The sequence below is a fragment of the Penaeus monodon genome, chromosome 13, assembly GCF_015228065.2.
Source record: "Penaeus monodon isolate SGIC_2016 chromosome 13, NSTDA_Pmon_1, whole genome shotgun sequence".
NCBI lineage: Eukaryota > Metazoa > Arthropoda > Malacostraca > Decapoda > Penaeidae > Penaeus > Penaeus monodon.
The window spans coordinates 3,717,191-3,739,177 of NC_051398.1; the positions used below are offsets into that span (position 1 = coordinate 3,717,191).

The following is a 21,987-nucleotide window of genomic DNA, read 5'->3' on the forward strand; positions in this document are numbered from 1 at the left end:
CCTATTCAGGCAAGGGCTAGGAAAGGCATCCGGCCTTAATACAAAGCTGCCAATCTAATAATATGATGTGGATAAATCGATCATGCGACCCATGATGAATATGGAAAAGCCACTTGAAGATGAAGAATTATTATTATTTTTATTATCATCATCATTATGATTATGATTATCATTACTATTATTATCATTATCTATCATTATTATTATTATTATTATCATTATTGTTATCATTATTTTTATCATATTATTTATTATTATTATCATTCTCATTACATAATCATCATCATTAATATCATATTTTTATGTTATGGTTATTATCATTGTCATTACGTTCATGTTTTGTTCCCAAATCATTTCGAACCTCTGTGAATACATAATATGATATGCTAACTGAAGTCATTTTGCCAAATACCTGATATTTTGAAAGTATTTAAGTATCTTTTTCATAGCAAACTTTGGGTACCTGTATTACAGCCTCACTGATCTTCAGCTGTGTTATCATCTTACTTATTATTAGAATTTCAGTATGATATTTATATTTTACCGATACATGTTTAACAATGACATTGGTAAAAATGTCTTGAATACAAAAAATGGTTTTGGTATCTTATGGTAAAATCACCATAGTTCTGTTGATTGCTTTGTACGTTTTTAACACTATTTTACTCATGACAATAATAAATACCGATACAGAAATTGTGTTAAAAAAAGATACCACTTAAGCAGATGAAGTTAAAACTGATTAAATATTTATCACAACATATAAACATCAAGAAATCACATCCCCCCCCCCCCAAATTACTGTTTTCTTACCATAAATTCTGCTTCAGCATTTCGTCATAACTTCCTCACATTTTAAACTATGTATATTCCAGCTTTTTTCCCCTATAATTTAACTAGCCTCCTTTTCACATTCTTGTAAAGATATAATCATTGTCTCTCTAGCATATCTATCACCCAAACCACCCGCTGCTTTCATTGCTCGTCCTTACGCATATAAGGAATCAATTAAAACCTTTATATATATTTTTTTTTAACATTTTTATTTGGAATGCAGTATAACAACATTTGTAAGTCAGCTTCATGACATTTACCATCAGCAAAATTTGATTATCTAGTCTGTGCCTACTGAAGTCCGACTGTTATGGGACTGTCATATAAAATCAATACGAATGTAAATTGCAAACATAAATTCTTATATATCATCATTAGTATGTGTTATTAATATCTTAAAAAGCAAGTTGAGATTAGAATCTTCCATTATATTCTTAAAAACAGGCATCCGCATATCAAGATTTCTCTCTCAAAAAAATAACAATCTAATTGTAGATATACTTCAATATAATTTGATCAATTAACAATTCATCCCACTTTTGACACTTTCTGCTCAGAGGTTATTCATGCAAATTGGTTTGATTCCAGGGCAGACTTTTTTTTTTTTTTTTTTTTTTTTTTTTGACACATTGCACATTATCCACATAGAGAGGAAAAGAAACAAAGAAAAATATTATTATTATCACGGATCAATATTTTCACAAGCTGCCCACAAAAGGAAAAGTATAAACACTTATCACAATACTTGATAATAAAAAAAAAGAAAAAAAAAAAAGAAAAAAAATTAAAAATTGGATAAACATATCCAAGAGGTAACTGTAACACGAGAATTCCAGTCATGACAGTCATCGTTACCAACACAAATTGCACAAGTATTTCATGAATTCGGTACCACACAGTTACAGCTATTCCAGATTTATACAACAGTATGAATGGACATCTGAAATCACATGCATATGAGATGATAACAATGAAACCCTAAGCATACATCATATATTACTCTTCTAGTATGAGCAGTGATTAACTAGTACATTGTGACATCATCATACCTGCCTAAGATGCAATTTCTATGAGGATAAAGAAAATATTTCTAGTTGCAGCTCTCACGAACATGACATGGGTGCTTATTGTTCTTCTTCAACAAATATGACAAGTCTTATGCCAGTCTTGAATACTGGCCACATTGGACTAGCCTGTGAGGGTGAGGTTCTTTACCAATTTTAACCTAAAACTGACCATTACATCACCTCGACAATGGAGGCAGGACCAGAGGCAGACTCTTGGGCAAGATATAGGATTAAGAGAGCCCGTGAAAAGGATGGCAATCTTGGAACACATTTGTATATGCTCCATTCACATGTGCATCCAGATTCATGGTCGAAGTAACTGTGTCATCTGACTATTAATAAAAATTTACCCATTGTTTCAAGTTACTGACCACTCCTCCTGACCACTCTATCATCTACTTCTTCCTTCCCTCCCCTGTCTTTTTCTTCTTCTCTTCTTCTTCTCCTTCTTAAATAATCCTCTGGCTTGGCCCAGAATCATTGTCTGAGGTAATGCTGCCAGAATTGGTGCCATCGGATTCTGACTCGTCAACCTGTGCCATGAAAGGACGGCTTTCACTTGGGCTTTCGTCCTCCTGGCTCTCCCTCTGGGGCGGTTTCCTTGGAGCCACGAGTTGGTGAGCCACAACAAGGATTACAGCTGCTGATAGGATGTAGGACACACGGTATAAATTCACACTGCCATAGAGGAGGGTCAACACAGCTAAGGAGTGGACCAAGTAACCCAGCTGCTTGTAGAATCTCCTGAAGTGGAAATAAAAAGAGATCACCTTTAGTCATTTGCTTTTCTTTAAAGTTCAGTAAAAGACTGTTACCTAATAAGTTATAAAACCTATATATCAAGGGAACCTAACAAACATTATCCTGGGAAAAAAATAATAATAATACATCAAAAACAATAATGACTACAATAGTCGTAACTAATCATTTCAAATACGCATCTTCAAAAACACCCCAACTAATAGTGTACAAGAGTCAATAACTTACTTATCACACTGTGGAACTTTCTTTTGCCAGAGGAAGCAGAGGCCTATCAAGACAGTCACTGCTACAAAAAGGCTTGGATCTTGCACCAATTGTAGGTTATGACTGTAAAAAGGCATGCAAGTTAAATGCCATCAACAGGAATTCCAGGTCATTTCAGTCAGTAATTTCAAGGGTCAAAATGTTTTATTATGATGTATATAAAAGCATCCTCTAAAAACAATAAAAGAGAAAAAAGTATTCTTACTATACCCATAAAACCTACCTTAGCAGCTTGCCCCACACAATGAAAGCGGGAGCATTGAGAGCACTCACAAGGAAGATCATCATCATGAGAGTCATGTGGAAATTAAGCTGTGAGAGGGCCTTGTCTGTCTTCGACCTGTTCTCAGATGTGCCTGGAATCAGCCCCACGACAATCTTCTCGATGAAGTCTTCGTACAGCTTAAACACCTGGTAGCACAAGCAAGGGTTATTTCACTTTCATAGCCACACTTCAGCATAAACAGATACTAAATTAATGTGAGCAAGATATAAGGCAATGTTCAACTGGACAAAAAGCCATGCAGTGTTTCTTCTCTGGAAGCTTATCTACATTGTACAGCTAATGTAAGCTAATGTATACAGCACTGTTGCCTTGGAGAGAGTTTTGTTTATGATTCTTTCCTTTAGTAACGTGATTCTACTTTATCTATTTTGGTTATCTATACAAAATAAGTTCTATTTTTTGGAAAGGTTATGGGTCAATTCAAAATTAGATTACAGAAAGAAAAAAAAACAGCAAATGCAACATGTTCTTTCTTACTTTTCTTTCTTCAGGTGTATGTACAAAGATATGCTTCTTGTTCAGGATCAGTTTAGAAAAAAAAGGGGGGAAAAAACAACTAACCTCACACTATCGTAAAGATCACAATCTGGGGAGGGGCAATGATTAAGAGTACATTCACCTTGATGAAATAAAAAAAGCCGGCCAGACATAGTGCCAAAGTCCCGCAAGTAGAATAAGCCAAGGAGATGAGAGCCACGCCTAGCAACACGGGCACTCGCGACAACCCCGACATTGCCAAACCCTGCAATCATATCACCTCCTCCTAAGCTACGTCCCAATACTCTGCAACATTAATCAAGCCAGATATTAAGGTCACATCATCACTTGGATGAGAGTTTTCACTAGTAGTATTTAAATCTAGAGTGGAAGTGGGGGGGATGGGGAGGTAGGGAGGGGAAAAAAGACAAGGAGGTATAGAGGAGATGTGAGAAGAGGAAGTAGAGAGAGAAGCATGGATGGAGATGTAGGGAAGGGAAGAGGAAAGAGGAAATTGGGAGGGGAAGAGAGAAGGGGAGTAGGGAGGGAGAGATGGACGGGAAGGGGAGGTTGGAGAGAATAGAGGAAAGGGAAGTAGGTGCAAGTAGGGAGGGAGGGGGGAGGGGGAGGGGGAGGGGGAGGGGGAGGGGGAGAGGGAATGGGAGGGGAGGGGGAACAGGAGGGGGAGCGGGAAGGGAGAAGAGGAGAGGAGAGGAGAGGAGAGGAGAGGAGAGGAGAGGAGAGGAGAGGAGGGGGGAGAGGAGGGGATACCAGATAATGCTGGCATGAGTAAGAAATTAGGAATGGACAAAAAAATTCATGGCTGGGAAGAATGTACAACTGAGTTGTTAATCGAATATTTCTGAGAATATTTACGTCCAGGAACCAAACTGGTGAACTTTAACACAGAAAATCTACAAACAATTTAGCTAAGTTATGTCACTTATGAAAGGTTAGATATGAAGTCCATATTATCAATAGCATACTACTGTGCTGTGCCATGGTGTACGTTACTTGCTTGTTCCCATATACAGAATATCAGTAACGTTGAGCATGCACTTTCATCTGCAAATGTCATATTCCGTATTCTTACATGAAAGTCTCAGAAACTGATAGAGAGATTTTCTCTGATTTGCTGCCACTTGTAATATGGGCAGTTGGCTTATTGGTTTAAGTTTTGCTACACATGAATTCCCCCTTCCTTTTTTGTTAAAGCTAACAGCTGTGACAACCATTTCAATGGTGTATTACTAGGAAAGGATAAAAGAAAAGAAATGCATGAAAAATAAAGAAATTAATTGAATAAATAAAAAAACATTGTACATATAAATAGATAAATAAACAAAATAATTTTAAACAATCCATAAAGAAGTAACAGTAATTTTCCTCTAGTTCCCTACACACAAAACTGTTGCTTTTCCCTGTCTAGATGCTACCCATACAGGAAGTCTGTGTTCTGGGGTTGAATGGTTCTCTTGCTTCACCAATGCCTGGAAAAAGTGAGCCTATGCATAAAAACAAAATATTTTGTTATATGTTAAATGCAACTATATTCTCCGTTTCCATAGACATCAGTGTATAGTGCATATGTAAACAAGATAGTTCATTATTAATTGTAAAAGATGTCTTTCTGTGTATCATTAGCTTGCATTCTTCTTGACCTAAAGATTAAACATATTTTCAAGGAATAATATATGGCTAAGTGTTGTGTTCAGTGTCGTTCATGAAAACTTTCAAATTTATTTCAAAAAGACATTTATGATATACATGGTCATATTATGAATTTACCATAGATATCTTTACTAGACTTCAGTTTGTTTCCTTAAGCTATGTTAACCTTTACAATGTCCAATCTTTTGTCATAAAAAAATAACAGCAGTACAAATTGCACTCTCATGTATCATAAATCAAAACAAAAACAAAGATAAAACACAAGAGACGACCGCCGATTCCCTAGTATAAGGGGCATCAACTTGTTTACAGTTTGAACTAAGGTGTTTATTGCATGTGAAATAAATCAGCAATAATTCTTCACCATACAATGCTTTCCACCATGTTCCCATGAGAAAGTTTTGTAATGGTTGAAAGCTTAGTAAGTATTATCTCTGAGTTCTGTGTACATAAATATGCAATATTCCTCCATCATTCTCTTCTTTTTTTTCCACTTCATCTCCTCCAGTCTCCTCGGCAGCTCCCTGCCACAGTTTCTCCACCCAACATTTTCTCAACAAACATTTTAACGGCCTGTTTCTATTTCTAAGAAACGTTTTTCCAACTAACTGCCCAGCATCTAACTCATCAAGCTGCATCAAACCTTCAACCAACTCTTAATTCAGAATTTACTTTGCATCACTGTCCAATCTCTCCATATTGTCTGGGAGTCCCATCTTGTCTTCTCTTGGATGAAGAAAAATAATTGCATTCCACAAAGTGATTCTGATGTCTTGCAGGTCAGTCATTACCATTATCATGTTTGGAAGGTAGACAAATTTAGTCAAAATGAATATATCAGAATGACTAGCTTCTCGAAACAAGGCATAACTGACTAAAAAAAAAAATCAGGATTATAAAGGAAGGCTTGAACAATTACATCTCTTACAATGTTAAGTCATTTATACACTTTTTCTACACTTGTAACAACAAATTCTGCTCTGGAAAGCCAAATTAGATATTCAAGGTCCTCACTTACTGTTTTTTAATAGCAAAATCTTCCGAAACTGTCAATTAGTTTACAACCTTCATGGAGAATAATTTCAAGTCATGATTTCATTCAACAAATACAACTACTCTTTTGTTGTATTTTCACCACACATGTACCTTATCAATATACAATCTTAAACTCTTAGGAGAGCCAGAAATAGAAAAATAGGTACATGCAGTTATTTATTTTTCAAGGATTAGACTTCAAAAAAAAATTTCAAACCAGTCAATTAGCTGAGAGAGAAAGGCATGAGTCACATCACCATTGGCAGAACAAAATCTTAACATGGCTCCTTATCATAGCATCCTCAGAGATTTAAAAAAGAGAGGTAGGGATTAGGCAGTGCAGAACAACGACTGATGTTTGCCATTGTCATTTTGGCCTTTTAAATGTTTAACAAAATTATATTGATGCAAAAAAATTGTATTTAGTTTATGCCTGTTTTTATGCAAAACAATTACAAGCCAAATCTTATAATGTTAGACGGTTTTTAAATGCTATGCAAATTCTTAATATTGCCAACTCCATTTGTGAATATCTTTTCTCTGATGTCCAAATTCTACAAAAAGCTAACACACCCAAAAAAAGAGTGAAGGTGAAACATGATTATGTATTTCCCTGGTCAGGCAAAATCATTAGGCTATCAACAGGTATACCTGCAACCAATGCTTATGAATTCCTATATGTACAATGTACCAAAAATCAACATACAGAACAAACAACAAAAATTTTGTCCATACAACATGAATACGAAATTTGAACCTTCTTTTCTTTATATATGGTTACCATAACTCCTATAACTAGTCCCACTTTTAAACCTCAACTGTCCTCTCTACACAAGATTCCATTCTGTTTCTCCCTCTCCTAGATATACATTCTATACCCGAATTAACACTGAACCTAAAACTTCTTTTCACCAGTTCAAACTCAAACTTTTGTACCATCTCCTGCAACTCATAATAAAGCATAACTGCAAAGCATTTACTTATTAGTGCAAGTACCAAGCATTTTAACCAGGAAATTTATGAAATTAGGAATTTATTTTGAAATAAGTTAGTGTATTTTGAATAGCTGAAGGATTTTTTTTTAACTATCCTAAAACTAAAGAAGCTTTTGAAGCTGAAAATGCATGCATCATCAACTTTTAGTATATAACAATAGGTGTTATGGCCTCTGTGTATATTGCAAAGATCAATTAGTTATAAGATGAGAGACTTTTAATATGAGCAAAACAAAAATTAGGTAATATATTCATAACATTCAATATTTTTGACTAGTTCATTATCAAAGTCCCATATATGCATAGGTTTGGGTGCATGTCCAATGTCCATAGAGGAACATGTATATAAAGCCACAGAATGATGCTGTAGGCAGGGCAGTCCCTTTCGACTCTGAATTTTACCAAAGCCAATGCCATCACTCACTCACAGCTTCCTTGGCTGAGAGGGAACAGCAATTCATGCGAAGCCAGCCCTTTCCAGTCGAATCAGCTGTGAGTTCATGACAGCAATCTACTAGAAAGCATTTTTCATTACCTGATGGCCCTACACATGATAAATCAAGATGAAAATGAGAGGAGGAATACAATAATTTGCACTGCACGAAGACTTAAATTTGACGGTAATTCATAAAACATTATTCTTTTTTTGGAAGTAACTTTTACATCCACAACCAACTCAGAACCCTTTAAAAGTCTCCCAGCATTTTTCTCACAATATTTAACATATAGCATAAAACTTTGCTCTTCTTGTAATATCCTTTCTAGAGAGAAAAAAAAAGAAAGAAAAGAAAAAGAGAAAGAACTTACTTGGTGACAACAAAATGAGCACTGTTTCCAAAGAACAGGATGAATCCCCAAGCCAGACTCCCAAGTGCCAGAGAGAGAGGTAGGGTTCCCGGAAGAAAAGGATCGGGAGGACTGCCAGCTGCTGTCCACTCTCTTCCATGATGCTGAAGTCGTCGTACACATCAATGTTCCTGCGAAAATGATTGGACAGTAAAAAATGGGGTATAATCTATCTGGTTTTTCCACCGTTTTCAGAAAAAAAAAATTATATTGGATTAGAGCTTCTTTTCAAATAGGTCTTCTGCAATTGTGGTTGCAATTATGCAAACAAATAAAAATGAGCTACCTCTATATTTCGGGTCCGGTTTCTGCAATTTACAAAAAAGTACAAGATCTATATACCAAGAAACACCACAATAGCATTAAAACTGGCAGAAACTTCCCCATTTGGTCTAAACAAAAAACGAATAAAAAAAAAATTGAGATCTATATAAAAAAAAATTACATCGACATGCAAAACTACATAAGGCAAGAAAATGTCTCATTTTGTCCCCTTACTGAGGAATAGTTTCCTTTTCCATTTGCTTACTGTCCATCCTTTTTTTTTTCTTTTTCTTTTATTTACACACGAGAAGTAACTGATTTACGCAGGAGAAGTGAAGGTGAAATACTGTACATTGTGGTGATCGGCATATGACATAATATTTAGAGAAAACGTGAAGCTAAATTTTATGAATCAGACAAAGAAAATGTGAACATTACCACAGATTAAACACTGAGGCAATAATTACAAGATAACCAACAAGACACTAATGATAAATTTATCTATGATGCAACAGACTTAGCACAGCACAAACAGTATTTCATAAAATGTGTCCCTCTCACCCAGATTAACAAACGACACTCCAACTCGGAATAACGAAAAAGGCAAGGAAAAAAAAAAAAACATTCACTTCTGTTATAACTTACTTCAGCACCATGTTCATGACCTTGACAAAGGGAATAACTGCCAGAGGAGTGAGAGTTAGCATGGCTGAGAACAGTGTAGGGCAATAACCTTCATCCCCAAGTGTCTGAAAATAGGAATTTATTTACACTTACGGCATTATTTAGCAAGCGATGTCTTGTTAATTAAACTTGAAGAAAGCTTTTTGCAGCATACACAAAAAAGGGAAAAAAAGAAAAAAAGGAAAGTAATAACAATAATGATAATAAGAGCAATAATAAAATGAAATGGATTCATCTAGTTCGACATATATCAACAATGTTCCTCTGATATGCAACCTTATGAAACTCATCAAAAACAAACCAAACTGAAAATTGATAATCCTTAAGAGTGTGTTTCCATACAAAGAAAATACTCTTATTTCTCTGTATCTTTTATACAATGTACACGCTTGGTATTATGAGTATTTTGTAAATGGTTATGTAAGATATAAGTTCAACCTTCATTAAAGTGATTTCAATTTCACTTCCATTCAAGATTTGTAAAAATAGTAGAAGTAAAAGTGAATGAAATTAAAAACACACACACAAAAAAAAAAGAAAGAAAAAAAAATTACCAAGTGGTGTAAAATTAATTCTTCATGCATTGAATGAGTTAAGGCATCTCACCTGTAGTTTGTCTGGCTAGTGTAAGAGCAAGTGAAATGCAATGTAAGTCGGGGACTTGTTGCCCAAACTGTGAAACGATGCGACGGAAAATTCCCAAAAGGTTGCCTTGAACTCTAAAGAAAAAAGAAAAATAAGAAAAAATAATTACATTCATATAACACAAACAATAAATCAAAATCAAAACACAATAATACTGCACAAAGAAAAAAGATAAAAACACAGGAGAGTAAAATGAAGAAAAAAAAAAATTAAATAAAATTCACTTAAGAAATACTAGGATGACCAACTCACACAATGGAATAGCTGCAGTCAGGGTCAAGGACGAACTGGATGCTTGCCGATGAGAAGTTCCGATCTGCTGGGGTAAGACATCTACTTCTGCGTAGAATGACTTCACAGGATCACTGTAAAACATGAGAGTAAATACTACTAGGGAGAGAAAAGCTAGGAGGGTGTGCTGTCACTTGCATGAAATAAGGGTTAGCCTTGAGGTTCCTGAATGGATGAGTGATACTCTCTGTCTGTCGTCTGTCTGTCTGTCTGTCTGTCCCGTCTGTCTGTTCTGTCTGTCTGTCTGTCTGTCTGTCTGTCTGTCTGTCTGCTATATCATGGGTACATGTAAGTGCAAGTGCATCCCCCTGTCTATTTGTACATCTGTGTGTACTCATATATACTTACCTGTTCTGTAAAACAGACTCCTTCTGAGCCCAGGGCACAAAGATCTTTGCTTGAATTACACTGTGATTCACGCAAGATGCTGATCGAGGACGAAGTGTGAACTTGAAGGACTGCCAAGGTTCATGCAGCCCTTGAAGGGACCATTATAGGACAGAGCTCGTTGCGGCGTTGTGTCCACAATCAACGTCTGTGTAAAGGACTTGATGAAAGCGGGACCTCAAAGTCTTTCTGCCTGCCACCTTCCCCATGGACATCTACTGACACTTCCACCCTGATGGGAAAAAAAATATATGTTCCTGGTGACCATTCTATTCAAAGACAAACTTTTTCCAATAATATCTCTATTAATCAGGCCACAACAGGGAAACAGAAGTCAAAACACAGATAAAAAGAGAAAGAAAGAGAGAGAGAGAGAGAGAGAGAGAGAGAGAGAGAGAGAGAGAGAGAGAGAGAGAGAGAGAGAGAGAGAGAGGGAGGAAATGAGAGTGAAATAGGTGGGGAGTGAGAGTGAGAGTGAGAGTGAGAGTGAGTGAGAGAGAGAGAGAGAGAGAGAGAGAGAGAGGAGAGAGAGAGAGAGAGGAGAGAAGAGGAGAGAGAGAGAGAGAAGAGAGAGAGAAGGACAGACAGACAGACGACAGACAGAAAACAGAGACAGAGACAGACAGACAGACAGACAGAAGACAGAGACAGAGACAGAGACAGAGACAGAGACAGAGACAGAGACAGAGACAGACAGAGAGAGACAGAGAGACAGAGAAAGAGACAGAGACAGAGACAGAGAGAGAGAGGCAGAGACAGAGACAGAGACAGAGACAGAGACAGAGACAGAGACAGAGACAGACAGACACAGAGACAGAGAGAGAGAGAGAGAGAGAGACAGACAGAGACAGGACAGAGAGAGACAGAAAGAGACAGAGACAGAGACAGAGAGAGACAGAGACAGAGAGACAGAGAGAGAGAGGCAGAGAGAGAGAGGCAGAGAGAGAGAGGCAGAGAAGAGACAGAGAGAGACAGAGACAGAGAGAGACAGAGAGAGAGGCAGAAAGAGAGAGACAGAGACAGAGGCAGAGACAGAGACAGAGCAGAGAGAGAGACGAAGAGAGGGAAGAGAGAGAGACCCGAGAGAGAGACAGAGAGAGAGACAGAGTCAGAGACAAGTCAGAGTCAGAGTCAGAAGAGAGAGACAGACAGAGACAGAACAGAGACAGAGACAGAGACAGAGTCAGAGTCAGTTTCATAATAATTGTCAGAGTCAGAGTGAGATAACATACCTTTTCATCAGTTGGAGGAAGATACACTATGACATGTGAGTGACCAGCATTACTCAGTGTTGTGAGGTCCAGTTCAACTCCTTGACTTTCCCAGCAAACGCCTGGTCATGTGTGATAAGTTTTCCCGTTCAGACTGCAACAAAACAAAGATGTGAAAGTTGGGAGATCATATATAGAAGCAAACTTTATTTACATTTTCTTAATTTACATTTTCATTTTTTTTTTATATAATGTGTACCTTAAAAAATGAAAGATGAAAACAAGAGAGCACTGACTAATAATAAAACTTTTGAGAGAGAAGAAAGACTATAACAGTATTTCAAGGAATAAAAACACGCATGCACAGACGCATGCACAAAACATTACAATTCAACAAACTTACCACATCCTAGTGTTCTTATGTACAGATTAGCCTGGCAGGCCATGATCCATCCTTTTTGTCTAGATTGGTGGACAATCATGGCTTTCTGGTAGAGATGTGGCCTGGGTGTAGGGGGATCAAGGTACTGGCGTGGGTTTTCCTGGGCCGTGTGGTGTGCTGCCGCCTCAGACTCCTTCCCGTCGGCTCTAATCAAACTCTAGGTTGGGGAGTGCCACGTCCTTGTGGCTGCCGTGATTCTCTGCGGGGAGAATGGGGGATGGTTGGCTAGTTGGTTTTTTCTATCTTCTATTACTAATGACATTAATTCACAAATCAAATTAAATTTTCAAGAACTGTTTTTTCCAGAATTAATTAAATTATTCTAAGATAACCATCAACACTTAGGAAAGTATACATAGATCCAAAACTTCCTCTGCAATTAGTATTAAACAGAAACACACCTTGGACAGATGATAATCAAATACATTTATGATCCTCTGTCTGTCTGTAGTGATCTGGAGAGTCTTGGGATCAACAATGTCGAACAATGACCTCATTATCGGCATGACCAGCTGGTGGCACCAAACATAGCCTGGTGATCTGCTGTTAGCCAACAGGATGGGATCTGAAACATGGAGTCAAATTTCTGAATGAGGAGCTATTACAAGATGGGGAGGAGGGAAGGAGGGAAGGAGGCAAGGAGGGAAGGAGGGAAGGGAAGGGAAAAGGGAAGGGAAGGGAAGGGAAGGGAAAGGAAAGGAAGGGAAAGGAAAGGAAAGGAAAGGAAAGGAAAGGAAAGGAAAGGAAAGGAAAGAAGGAAAGGAAAGGGGAAAGGGGAAAGGGGAAGGAAGGGAAGAGAGGAAGGAGGGAGGAGGGAGGGAGGGGAGGGAGGGGAGGGGAGGGGAGGGGAGGGGAGGGGAGGGGAGGGGAGGGAGGGGGAGGGGGGGGGAGGGAGGAAGGGAGAGAAGGAGGAAGGGAGAAGGAGGAAGGGAGGGAGGGAGGGAGAGGAGGAAGGGAGGGAGGGAAGGGAGGGGAGGGGAGGGAAGGGAGGGGAAGGGAGGGGAGGGAGGAAAGGAGGGACAGGGAGAAGGAAGGGAAGGATGGATAAATAAATAAAAGGATTAAAAAAGGAAGGAAATAAATAAATACGAAAGAAAGAAAAAAAGAAAAAAATCATGTCCTTGAAATCCTCCAAAGCAAAATAAACATCATACAACCAAACATTCAGGACGAATACCTTGCAAAACACCTCTCTCACTCAAGTACTGATAAAGAACCGGAATTTGCTTTTCTCACCCATCTTTTTTATCCTTAATCTATACATCTAACACCAAGGGAACATCACTACTTACATTTCTCGTAGTTGTAGCAATGTCTGCCAACGGGGTATTTATGTGGGCTGTGGAGACCTGCACATCATTCCTGCCACCTCCTACAGTCACTAACACCAAGTCCTTCAGGTCAAACATGCGCTCCATTGTCCAGTAGGAGTTTACCTAAAAACAGGGTATTTATTTCCCACATTCTGCCTTGAGGTACGAGACTAAGACTACTTGTGCACCAACAGTTAAGATGATGTCATCATCATAAACACTGTAAAAAGGGTCAGGATGACTTCTTAAGGTGATTAAATGGCAAGGTAAGAATGTATACTTATTGAGTGAGAAATCTATAAGATAATAATATAAGAAAAAACACTGAAAAGAGAATGGGAACATGATGCAGATGAGATTATAGAATGCAGGAACTCCCATCAGTATAGTTTTGCCATTTGTCGAGCAAAGTTGATGGAAAAAGTAATTGGAAGAAAAAATACAAATAAAGAACAAACAAACAAAAAATCAGATATACTCAGATATATCAAAATATAAACCTTTCCAAAAGAAGGTCTACAAGTGAGGACAACCTAAGTTATTCTGGTATGAATATTTTTTTACTCTGATGAATTACCAGTTGAGGATCTGTTGACAGCAGTTCACAGTCTAAGAGCACTTTCTTATCAGTTCCTATTTCAATTTATTTGCTCTTTCCCCTCTTATTAAAACTGATAAAGAGAACCAACATGCAGAGAACTCATTTAATGTATACACACAATTCTCACCTTGTCATAGAAATCCTCAATCGAAGGATCAGTGACAATGACAGCCTCGTGTGTGGAGTTGCCTGTGTAATGATGAGTGGAGCGGTGGATGTGGAGACGTTCTTTGTGACGTGTGCTGCTCTTGCCACCATCCCTCCCTGGAAGGCACAGCAGGATAGTATCAAAGGCTAAAATAGCATGAATGTATAATACCACAGGAAAATTGCTGTGTAGCATTGTTGAAAAATAGTAAAATATAGTAACAATATCAGTAACATTAGTGTCAACATGTTCAGTAGACTGCTTTGATGCACATTCTTCCCAAAATTGAGTATTTATTCAAAGGAAATCTCTCTTGGGCAAATAAACACTTGTATTCACCTAACATAATGCCCAAACCTTACCATGGAGTGACCGATTAGCACAACGACTTGGGCTTTCTTGGAGAGTCTTCATAGAGTTTTCAAGATGTGCTGTATGGAGAAGGTGACAAACTCTGTCTGCCGCTCCAGCACTGGCCCATACAACGCACCTAGCTCCTCATTGATGTTCACAGCAAAGAAGTTGAAATGGAACTTAGTATCGTGGTCCATTGCCTTTCTATAGGCCACTGATGCTAAAGATCTTACTGTATTTATTATTAAAAAAAGTAAAAGAAGGAAGACAATAAGTTAGAGAGTATTTTCACATCAGAGAAAACTTTTTTTAAACCCTATATTTTGCAAACAGTTTTGGGGATCTAGTTTGCTAATTTTTCAAAGAACTAAGATCCAGGGCAGTGCTCATTCTTGAGAAGTTTATTCATTCATTAAAATCAATAAAAAACATCAATATCTTTGGGTTTGGCCCATCAAATTAACCTGAGGAGTCCTATATAAACTTGTCATGACACTGGCTGCCTTCTCCCATGTGAGCAGTTCTATTTGTCATGATCTTGAAGGTCTGTCAAAAACTTATCTCCCACATAGTTTTTCATGAGATGAGTCCTCTTATACTGCCTGGGACAACTCCTTCGTCACATCATAGCATCTCAAATCTTTTTCTAGGACTCAATCTTGTGTTCTTAGCTGCTTACTTCTTGTGAATGGGCATAGTGAGTGAAGTAGCCATTCTGGTACTTTATGGCATATTTTACTAAGGTAAACTCCATCTGTACCTCTCCAACATTCACCCTCCTCACACCATGCTATCATGTATGACAGGGTTACCTATGATACATACATATATATATATATATATAATATATATATATAATTATATATATATATATATATATATATATATATATATATATATATATATATATATACAAATCATAAAATGAGTTTTTGTTGGTTTGTAAGAATCTTATTTGGATGCTTTTGGTTGGTGCTTGCGAATTTCATTCATATGAAAGGGCAAACTGGATAACATTTCCAACTTTGATACTTTTTTCAGCATGGTGTTTGATTTACGAAAATGAGTCATGGTGTGCCCAATCAAGCTCTTGAAATGTCAGAAACCAAGTTTTTCTGTGAAATCTCAAAAATTAGGTATTTCTTGCAGCTGAGAGACCAGACTAGCTGAGGCTTTGCAGTTCTTGGACATTAAGACTGACTGGGCAACACAGGCAATTTCATTTTATCATATATGTATATATATTTTCTTTTACTTAACCACATTACCTACCATTTATTATTTATTTCATTATAAATTATGATCAATACATCTATGACTAACAATTTGCCCCACCAATACACTGACCTTGCTTGTGGGATCCTCCATTCCCCGGGATAAATAACACAGGAACGCCAGAAAATTTCCCTTTTTTCAGCGTTTCCGAGTAGTTGCCTTCACCGTACACGATTAAGCTGTAGTGCGGGAACTTTTTTCTTACCTCTGTAGGAAGCCTCAGTGGCTGAAAGTATAAAAAATAATGGTTCGGTTGTTATGCACTTTTACACTGGATATCAATGTGAAATATTTTTTTTGGTCCCTATTTAACAGCTGCTCCCATTATAAAGAGATGTTGATATTTCTGTCCTTCATGCACTTTTCTCAGCTTTGAAAAAATGTCCTCAAGTGATTTCTGTTATATATTAGTAGAGAATGACCAAAGTATGATATGAAATCCTAGTATCGGTCTGATCGAAGATACTATTTTCCTTTCCATTTTCGTTACAACACAGACAGTAATACTAAATAAACAGATATAAAAACACAGACAGATACAGACACAGACACATACACACACACACACACACACACACACGCACACACACACACACCACACACACACACACACACACCACACACACACACACACACACCACACACACACACACACACCACACACACACACACACACACCACACACACACACACCACACACACATACACACACCCACACACACACACACACACACACTTAGCAATCAGTTAATAAGAATGATTGTGTAAGCTGTAAGCATCTGAAATCCTCTCAATTATATAATTAAAAGGATATAGCTAATTATCCTTGATGACTATGATGTAAACTTTCATCATGTTAGCAATATGAATCTCTACAAGCCCCAACGACTGATATTCAATGTAATGGAATAAGATATAAATGAACCACTTTCCTAATATACATTCAAAAGGGTTTTAACTCCTCAATTTCTTCTTTTTTTCTCTCCCTCTCAACCACTTTGTCAAAACGTCTTGAGTCTAATGCTCATGATTCCTACTCAGAATCAACCAAGCTTCTCCAGCCACTTACTTCCTATTTTCATTAAACTACAATTACATTCCCCTCTTCCTGCTTTTACACAAAGAAATTTCTTATATACTTTTATACTTACAATGAAATACAGATTCTTGTTCATATATATTATCTCTATTTACATGTATGAATACTGAGAATTATGAAAAACATTTCACAATTAAATTTGGTTCTCATACATATATACTTATTTTTTATACATAGACAGAAAATGAAAAAGAATATTCTAAATGGAATATTGATTACTAAGTGCCCCCCAGCACCACACACACTCAAAGAAATTCAAAACCCCAAAAAAAATAAATAAATAAATGCCAACTTATACAAATCGATCACCCAGAACTTGCATACACTAAAAAAAAAAGTAATACTCTCAATAAAAAGTGGATACCATACATGAAATGTCACTTTACACTTAAACACACAGAAAAAATCGAAGGAAAAACAATTAAATAACACTTAACAAAGCATCCACCACATCACACACTAAAAAATTGAAGTTCAAGAAATATGCAGATACTCTACATATATGCCACTCAACCACTTACACACACACACACACACACACCCCACAAAACACACACACACACACCCCCACACACACACACACACACACACACCCCACACCACACACACACACAACCACAAAGTAAAATTAAAAAAATAATAAAACCAAACAAAATACTTTCAAAAAAAAGTCACCATTCCTTACACACATACGTAACCATAAACCTAAAAAATACTCACGATAAAATGTGGATACTCGTACATATACCACACTTACACATAAATAAAAGGGAAAAAAACGACTTCAAAAAACAAGTCACCCGTTCCTGACACAACACACACAACGACAAACCTCAAAAATACTCACAGTAAAATGCATATATTCATACATATACACACAACCAAAATCACACATGCAAAGTACAAAAAAAAATATTAATAAAAACAAAAAAGATGCATAAAACTAGGTCACCCAATCCTTACACACAGCCACGACCACAACCTCGCAAATACTCATAATGAAATGCAGATACTCGCACATATATATAAACCCCCCAGCACTTCTACGCAAAATATAAATAAAATAAAAACCAATCGCCCACCCCCTTAAAAAAAATCAGCCAGTCCCTTTCCCCACACACAAAAAACACACGCACATGCACGCCACACACACACACACAACACACCACACACACACACAAACACACCCCACACACACACACACACACCCCACACACCCAACACACACACACACACACAAACACACCACACACACCCCACACACACACACACACACACAACACACACACACCCCAACACACACCCCCCCCCCCCCCCCCTGGAAAAAAAATACTCACAATAAAATGGGGATACTCGTACATGAGGTCATCCTGCATTTGTTGACCTCGAGGTTTTGAACAAAAAAGTCATAGCCCGCCCCAAGGAGCGGGCACGAGCACCCCCGAGGGACCAACTTCATGCCCACCCAGGGCTCACGGGCCCTGCGCTTGAGGACCCAAAAAAAGCCAAATACCACCTAAATCGCGACCGAGGGGATTGATGAAACGATCCCCTCCCCCTAGCCTCCCCCTACCTAAAGGGGGGAGAAAAAAACGCGAGAGCGAGCGAGGGGGAGGAAGAAGGGGGGGCGAGGAGGCGGGGGTCGCAGGGGGGTTTTTTTACATCCGGGTTTGTTTTGCTCCGCGCACGCGCACTCGGGCCCCGCCCCCCCCCCCGCCCCCGGGGAGACCCCCCGGACCCCCCCCCTTGCTCCTCCTGCTCCCCTGCGCCCTGGACGCGCCTGCCCCCAACCCTGCGCCCGGGGAATCGACCTGACCCAAACCCTGCGCCCTCACGCGACCTGACCCGAACCCCTCGCCCTGGACGCGACCTGCCCCGAACCCCTAACCCCTGGACGCGACGACCAAACCCTGCGCCCTGGACCGCCCTGACCCGAACCCCTGCCCCCGGGAATCCCTGACCCGTTTCCCCCTGCTCCCGGACCCAACTTGACCCGAACCCGCCCCCCTGCTCCCCGGGCCCTGACCTGCCCCAAAAACAGGTCCCTGCCCCGGAACCGACCTGACCTTACCCAACCCCCCCCCCGGGACCTAAACCTGCCCTGCCCCCGGGACCCCAGCCCCCCGGACCTGACCGACTTGACCCTGCTCCCCGGCCCGACCCTTGCCCCGTCTCCCCCCCCCTCCCCATGGGGTTTTATAAAAATTTGGGGATTTGGAGTTTTTAGGGTGGGGTTGGGAAAATGGGGGTTGGGGAAGGGGGGGTTGGGGGGGGAAGGGGGGTGACGATTTTTTTGGGAGTTTATTGGGATATGAGTTTTGGGTTTGTGAGGGTTTTTGTAGGGGGGGGGGTTTGGGGGATGGGGGTGGGATGGGGCGGGGTGGGGTAGAGGGTGGGGTTGGAGGGATGGGAATAATATAACACCAAAAAAAAACAAACACAAAAATAGTAAAATAATAATAATAATAATAAAAAAAATAATAAAAATAATAAAAATAAGATAATCAAAAATAATGATAACAGAATCATTTTTTCTTATTATTATTTTATTTTTTTATTAATTATTCTGTTATTTTATTATTATTATTTTCATTTTTTAAAAGGTAAAACCAAAAATAAAATCTTAAAGATGATGTGATGATGACGATGATGATGAAGGGTGATGATGATGATGATGATGATGATGATGATGATGATGATGATGATGATGATGATGATGATGATGATGATGATAATGATGATGATGATAACATAACAACAACACGATTATAACAATAATGATAATAACAGTGATACTAATCTTTATTATTTTCATTATTTTACCATCACTATAACTGGAATTATCATCATGATTATTATCATCATCATTGCCATTAGCAGTATTGGCATAAGCATAATCACAAAAACAATAATTATAAAGCTATAACAATGCAGAGAATAAATATCACATTAAGAATAAAGATACTCATTACCATTTCCAGTTCAGCAGTTGCATGAAATACAAAATATAGTTCATATTCTGTTACACTCAAGTCACAAAGGGTTATCAGTAACACCTACTTACATCAACAGGTTGCCTCGTACTGGGAAATCTAATGAATGTACTTTTCACCTTGATAAGATTAGAGTACTTTTATCTGCCATCAGATAGTACTATAATTCATACTACTGAAATATAAAAATCCTGCAGTGAATAACGTGTGTGAAATACAGATTGCTTTGCCACTCATGATATATATTATATATATATATATAATATATTATATATAAGATATTATATATATATATATATATATATATATATATTATATATATATATATATATATATATATATATATTATATATAATATATATATATATATATATATATATGTATGTATGTATGTGTGTGTGTGTGTTTTTGTCCACGTATTTTCTTGATTACTGTTCAAATTGTAACTACAGTTCCATGTCTTATTAAGTTAGCTTTATATTAAACTATTTTCGTGACAAACGCAAAACTAATGATTTCAAACGTGATAAAGCTGATGGTATTCATAGAAATGTGATTGCTAAAACTTTATTTTGTATTTCTTCTGCCTTTTTTTTTCTGTGAGTTGCACCCACTGGTTGCACCATTTGACAGAAATTATGCTGAGTATACCACTCAGGCTGATGAATCTTCCCCTCATCTACCTGTCTGATGGCCATTTAATCGATTTTTTTATTTGTTCCCCTTTTTTAAAAGGCGAGGAACCTAATTCGCAGTTCCTTTCCGGGGGGAAAGTTTTTTTTTGTTTGCTCAACCAAAAAAATTATTTTCCGGGCCTTTTACCTCCCGAACTCGAACTTTACGAAGTCCAGGCCCAATGAAAGGAAAAAATGAGAGTTTCGTTTTTTAAGACAGATATTTTTTAAATAATACAAAGATTATCAATCAAAAAAGCGAAGCCCTAAACCATGATTCTAAACTCCGAAGCGTTTGTAATCACTCCAAGGGTGTCTCGACGGTTTTGGGTTGGAAAAATTTTTTCCCCCCTACCCTCTCTCTCTCTCTCTCTCTCTCTCCCCCTTCTCCTCTTCCCCTCTCTCTCTCCCCTCTCTCTCTCTCTCTCTCTCTCTCTCTTTTCTTCTCTCTCTCTCTCTCCCCCTTCTCTCTCTCTCTTCTCCTCTCCTCCTCTCTCTCTCTAAAGCTTAATGATTATCTCGAAAACCCTAGATTTTTGTCTTGATTCCATACCGCAGAAAAAATTATACTTTTGGCTTTTAGTCCAAATTTTATTCCTTTTTTCGAGTTTTTTTGGGTTTTAAAAATATTTTTAACTTTTCGAAAAAAAATTTTTATTAATAAATAGGGTGGTTATTTTATGTATATCACACGCGCGCGCGCGCGCGTGGTGTGTGTGGTGTGTGTGTTTGTGTGTTTTTTTTGTGTGTGTGGGTGGTGTGTTTTGTTTTGGTGTGGTGTGTGTTGTGTGTGTTTTTTTGTGGTTTGTGTGTACTTATGTATTGTACTGTGTAAACACAGATATATCTATTCCATTATATATTCTACTTTTTTAATATAATTTTACATTTTTGGGTCACCCCGTATCTTTACATATAATTTATTCATATGCACATACTCATGCATTGCTTTACCTGTTTATTCATCTTTTCCTTGCCTTACCAGACATTGTGTTGTCTATCAATTCCCAAAGAACAACGTATTGCTGAAACTTTGCCATGTCCATCACCGAGTTGCCACATGCTAAACACTGATGTATCCCCATTTTAAAATCACTGTACTGTACGGGAAAAAACCCCTGCGGGAGGAGAACGCGCGCGTGTTGCGTGTGCGTTTTGGGGCGTATGTATGTGTTGTGTTTTTAAGCATTAACGAAATTAAAGGAAAACCTGGGCACAAAAAAAAATTAATAAAAACCCCCAAAAAATGAAAGATCAACCTTTCTGCCGGGGCCTCTGGTGAAATACTGCGGGGGTCTGTGTTGTGTGCAAGTAAAATAATAGGTGGGAGATATGTTTAGCATTAAGTCGATTTTTTTATTTTGACATT

The 21,987-nt window shown here is 38.1% G+C and overlaps 1 pseudogene; it reads right to left on the reverse strand.

Moving 5' to 3' along the window:
• Positions 1-1,024: 1,024 nt before the first annotated feature.
• LOC119580461 lies at positions 1,025-21,703 on the reverse strand (annotated as a pseudogene).
• Positions 21,704-21,987: the final 284 nt, after the last annotated feature.